At 36.7% G+C, this 6,133-nt stretch overlaps 1 pseudogene; it reads left to right on the plus strand.

The window, feature by feature from the left end:
- Positions 1-6,133, plus strand: part of LOC111378245 — a 15,507-nt pseudogene that overhangs the window by 2,494 nt on the left and 6,880 nt on the right.

The raw sequence follows: 6,133 nt of genomic DNA on the forward strand, positions 1-6,133 counted from the left end.
TCTTTTGTCAAATAAACAGCTTTCCGCTGCTAATTCTTGTTTAGAGCTATACATATTGTTTTATTAGCTGATGATATTTGGTTCTCTAATACTTAACGAGTACAAAGCTCAGAACCTTGAAGTTCGCATAATGCTATTAAAAACATTCTTGAAGTTTTTATTGATGTCAAAGAATGTGCATCTGTTGGGAATTTTACTGGTGTCAGTTTTTGTGAAACCTATTTTGTGACTTTGATTATGGACAAGGTTCAAGACTGCTACGAGCTCTCTGCAGAGTATGAAGGGTAGCGTGATCCACAGAAACTGGAAGAGCTTGGGAAAGTCCTAACGAGTTTGGATGCTGGGGATTCTATTGTGCTTGCAAAATCTTTTTCCAACATGCTTAATTTAGCCAACTTGGCTGAAGAGGTTCAGATTGCATACAGACGTAGAAGTAAGCTAAAAAAGCGTGACTTTTCTGATGAGGCCTCAGCAACAACTGAATCGGATATTGAAGAGACACTAAAGAGGCTTGTAGGACAACTGAACAAGACTCCTGAAGAAGTTTTTGATGCTTTGAAGAATCAGACTGTTGATTTAGTATTTACAGCACATCCTACTCAGTCTGTTCGTAGATCTTTGCTTCAAAAGCATGCAAGGTTTGTGATTAATGTTGGTTTAATGAGAAGTAGCTTATATGTATAGTTCATTGTTTTACCTACATGACAGGGCATCGTGTGGCACCCGTACATTATTATTCATATCTAGTTAAATTTTTGGAAAATTCTTACCTCTTCCATTTGCATGTTTCCAGGATTCGAGATTGTTTGACTCAGCTAAATGCCAAAGACATTACTCCTGACGATAAGCAGGAGCTTGATGAGGCGTTGCAAAGAGAGGTATGTTGTTTGTATATTAGGTCTGTCACAGCATGTGTAACTTGTTCTTCTTAAGAGTTTTCTATTGTGATCTGAGTCAGAATAATATCTATTTTCTAATTATGCATACTTGCACGCTGCATTATTTTGTTAGCCTAAAATTAATCTCCAACCGGAACCGGAACCGGAACCGGATCCGGATCCGGATCTGGATCTGCTTTACTGTAACAAATAACACAAAAAAGTGATTAATGGTACCCCTGTAGGTTCTATACATCAGTAAGTTTAACATACTGCCAAGTCTGACTTCCATGTTTGTGCCCCATCAAAGCTGAGAAATTTGATCACCTCCCATCGAAACATACATGCTCACACATCTATGTCGCTCCCTCTTATAACCCATTCTTAAGTGTAAAGCATTTGCATTAACATAAGCATTACCATGCATTGGTTTTGTGACCTTCCAACTGGTCCATGAGTTTTAGAAGTGCTAAAAAGTCCAAATTTCCTAAAATGCTCCTTAATGGGGTGTGTAGATGAGAATAAATGAATCCTCAGTTTATGGTGTAATGTCTAAGAAGTGAGCTACTTAGGTCATCTCATCACTGAAGTTATTAAATAATTGAATAACTCAACTTTTGGAGAATATCAGTCCCATTTTTGACTGATTATCATAATGCAGTCATCTAGGAAGCATTGATACGGACACGAGTGTCAGACTGACGATGTATCTTTTAGCGTGTTGGTAATGCGTTCAAGTACAAAACCAAAAAAATAATTTGAACACACCACTTCACATTTTCAGCATGTGTCAGTGTTGGACACGATGTATCTCTAGTGCGTCGGTAACGCATCCAATTATACGAAACTAAAAAAGGATTAGGGCATACCACTTCACATTTTCATTATGTGTCAGCAACGTGTCGGAGTCTGATATGACTTGCCGGTGTTGGGAGAGTGTCGGTGCATCCCATGACTTGCCGGTGCTCGTAGAGTGCCAGTGAGTCCTAGGGATTCGTTAATTAAAACTTGATACTAACAAAATCAATGCCAATCTCTCCAAACTTCAATTTCTTCACATTTATCTTTTAATCCTTTGTCCATGCATGTAGATACAAGCTGCTTTTCGCACTGATGAAATTAGGAGGAATCCTCCTACTCCTCAAGATGAGATGAGGGCAGGAATGAGTTACTTCCATGAAACGATTTGGAAGGGGGTGCCAAAATTCTTACGACGCATTGACACTGCTTTGAAAAACATTGGAATAAATTAGCGTGTTCCCTATAATGCTCCTCTTATCCAATTCTCTTCTTGGATGGGTGGGGATCGTGATGGTATTGTTTTCTAATTTCTTATTTTGCCGGAGTAATTATCACTTTTCTTTAGTTGCATGATATTTTCTTTGAGAAGCAGGGCATATTCTAAGATCTGCTTTAATAAAAAATCGATGAACAGACAAGGCTGCCCCAACTGTGGTTTTTCATTTATTTTATTTTATTTTTGTTAGGCTGTCTCACATAAACTTTATCAAGTGCTTCATTCCACAAATATCCATATATAAATGGGAACTTTTCAAAGTATGCATCCAAATTATAAAATGTAAATGTCTGGAATGGTAGAATTATGGTCTTCCCTTTGTAGTTGTTGAAAAGCAGCTAATTTCCTATTGACATTGGAAATCAATGAGTGCACAAACTGATTTCTTTACGAATCTGCATCTGTCGTTTATCTCCATGGCAGAGAAAATAACACAATTATGGTTATTTGTTTTGAATAAATTTTCAAGCCAGCAAATACTTTATTTACCATATCTAGATCTTGAAGCACTCTTCTTAAAATTCATTTTCCAACTTGTTAGTCAAAGTGCAATTAAGACATGTTTAAATGTTGTGGCAGGCAATCCAAGGGTAACTCCTGAAGTTACAAGGGATGTATGCTTATTAGCTAGAATGATGGCTGCTAATTTGTACTTCTCCCAGATTGAGGATCTCATATTCGAGGTAAGAAATAGTCACGGCGGCATTAACCTTTGAGCAGTGCCTGGATTGATCAAAACTTCGAATTTTTATAAAATATACTGTCTCTGGTAGCTTTCTATGTGGCGCTGCAATGAAGAACTCCGTGCACGTGCAGATGAACTTCACAGCACTTCCAAAAGAGATGCAAAGCATTACATTGGTATGTTCTTTTTATTTTTAGTTTGAACTGACATACTTATTCAAATATTTCCCCATCACTGGTGATAGCATTTATTTATTTTCTTCATTTACCTTTTGTATTCTTTTTGGTTATTCCAGTCATCATCTAACTATGTCTGTGGTCTTTAATCTTTATAGTTTCATTGATATTATAAGTCTGCATACTTGTACCCCTTTTCCATTATCTTTAATACATTCTTTTGATCTAATCTTGTGCTCCTTGAATAATTCTTTCCCTTATTATGAAGGTGCTAGTAAATGGTAATTAATCTGGGAGTAGATTGTATTATTTAATTCTTCTTAAAAATTCAAATATGACGGGTTTCTGTTTGTCTTGTTGATAGTTCTTCTCATGTTTGATACCAGAGTTCTGGAAGCAAATTCCGCCAAATGAACCATATCGTGTTATTCTTGCTGATGTGAGGGACAAGCTGTATCATACACGTGAACGTGCTCGTCAATTGCTAGCCAATGGAATCTCTGATATTCCAGAGGAGGCAACCTTCATCAATGTTGATGAGGTCTGGCCCTGACAAGAACTTGTATCTTCGCTAATTCGCTCACATTTTTAATTTTCAGAATGCAAGTTGTGAACAAATTGACTGAATATTTTTGAAACATTAGATGTATCATAGAGACTCATTATTACTGTCATTGCTTTATTATGCGCAATTGCCTGTGGGCTTGATCAACAATCTCTGTGGATTAGTTTATTATCACTCTATGCCAACTCATTCTACAGCATACATTTCTATAGATGATAAAAATAAAAGCAAACAAATCCCTTTTACCTTGTACAGTGTATAGGTTATTATTACAAACAGGATCCGAAAAACATAGATGAAAACATAAAATCGCAGATTACATCATAAACCCTAAATCACAACATCAAGGCTTAGATCTCTCAATCGAAGGCTCAAACCACGCCCATTTTACCATCACAGAGGCACCGAGACTCAAACCCAAACCCTCACAACCCAACACACCAAGGTCACTTCACTGGACTCAAGAAATCAAACTGCCTACCTTCGGTCGATTACTCACACAAAGGAGAATCACACAAGAACACGATTATCACAAAGATAATCAACCAGAAATCTCACAAAGAGAAGAAGGAAGGGTCACACAGACAGGGAACACGAAGGTTCCAGAAGGCAGAGAGAAAGAAAGAAATCAGAAATGACGATCCCAAGAGCCAAACAAGGAGTAAGGGGGATATTTATAGGTAATATCATCAACCGTTGATCAGCGGGTCAATCCAACGGTCCAAGAGCGACTAAGGTGTGTGGGCTGGATATTGGGCTCGGTTAAGTGGGCCTTCTAGGTATATAATTAATGGACCAAGTATTAAATCCATTTTGGGCCTTTTCATCATTGCCTAACAGTTGGACTGGATCAAATGGCATCACAGCCCAACAAATCTCCACCTTGATGCCAGTGATCATACAAGAAGCCTAATAAATGTAAAATACAATTTAAATGTCCTTCTCAAGAAGACAGCTTCCCAGCATTCTCAACAAGCATCAATCTTAGCACCTGTGCAGAACAAAACACTTAACCAGCATCAATGCTCAAAATTTGTAAACAAGACTTAAATTTGTTTAAAGGAATTACCTTAGTACCTACATCAGCTGGATTATACTGAGTTGCAATTTTCTCAAGTAATATAAGTTCTTTAGAAACAACATCTCTAATAAAATGCAACTTAACATCAATATGTTTTGTTCTTTCATGAAAAACGGGATTTTTACATAGGTGAATTGCACTTTGACTATCAAAATACAAGACAACAGGGTTACTCAATTCATTTATTTCAGATAATAAGCCCTTAAGCCATAATGCTTCTTTTATTGCTTCAGTTGCAGCAACATACTCAGCTTCAGTAGTAGATAAAGCAACAATAGGTTGAAGTTGAGATTTCCAACTAATGCATGTATTACACAAAGTAAACATATAAGAAGTAGTAGATTTCCTATTGTCTCTATCTTCGGCAAAATCTGAATCTACAAAACCCTTAAGTACAACACCTTCATTACAAGCACTAAAGATTAAACCAACATGTGAAGATCCTTTCAAGTACCTCAACAGCTATTTTAGAGCAACCCAATGGTCTGGTCCTGGATTAGCCATAAATCTACTAAGTGAGCTAATGGAATGAGCTACATCAGGTCTAGTACATACCATAGTGTACATGACAGAACCTACGGCATTAGCATAAGGTACATTTTCCATTTGCCTAATGTCGGATTCATTTACAGGACATTGCTCTTTACTAAGTTTAAAATGGCTGGCCAATGGAAGTGAAACAGATTTAGAATTATGCATGGCAAACTTAGTCAACATCTTTTCAATATATGCAGTTTGCTTCAAGTACAGTATCCTACTGTGCCTTTTCCTAGTGATTTCTATACCTAAGATTCTCTTTGCATGTTCTAGGTCTTTCATTTCAAATTCAGCACTTAAAGACCGTTTTATCTGATTAATAACATGCATATTCTGACCAATCAGCAACATATCATCCACATAAAGAAGTATAAATGCAACAATAGCATTTTCATCATTTCTTTTAAAGTAAAGACAATGGTCATATTCACTTCTTTTGAAACCAATAGTAGATACAAAATTATCAAGCCTTTTGTACCATTGTCGTGGAGATTGCTTTAAACCATATAATGATCTTTTTAATAGACACACATGATCAGATTTAGTTTCATCGATAAAATCAGGTGGCTGTCTCATATAAATCACTTCATCTAGGTCACCATGCAAGAAAGCAGTTTTCACATCCATTTGTTCAAGTTCAAGATCATAATGTGCAACAAGGGCAAGCATAACTCTAATTGTTGTGTACTTTATCACAGGTGAAAATATCTCATTATAATCTATGCCCTCTTTTTGCGTAAATCCTTACGCTACAAGTCTAGCCTTAAATCTTATTGGCACCTTTTCAGTATTTCCCTCCTTAACACTAAAGATCCACTTGCAATCAACAAGGGTCTTACCTGCAGGTTTTGGAACTAAAGTCCAAGTCTCATTTTTCATTAAGGAGTCCATTTCATCTATCATAGCAGCATGCC

This window comes from Olea europaea, unplaced genomic scaffold, assembly GCF_002742605.1.
Source record: "Olea europaea var. sylvestris unplaced genomic scaffold, O_europaea_v1 scaffold1794, whole genome shotgun sequence".
Lineage (NCBI taxonomy): Eukaryota > Viridiplantae > Streptophyta > Magnoliopsida > Lamiales > Oleaceae > Olea > Olea europaea.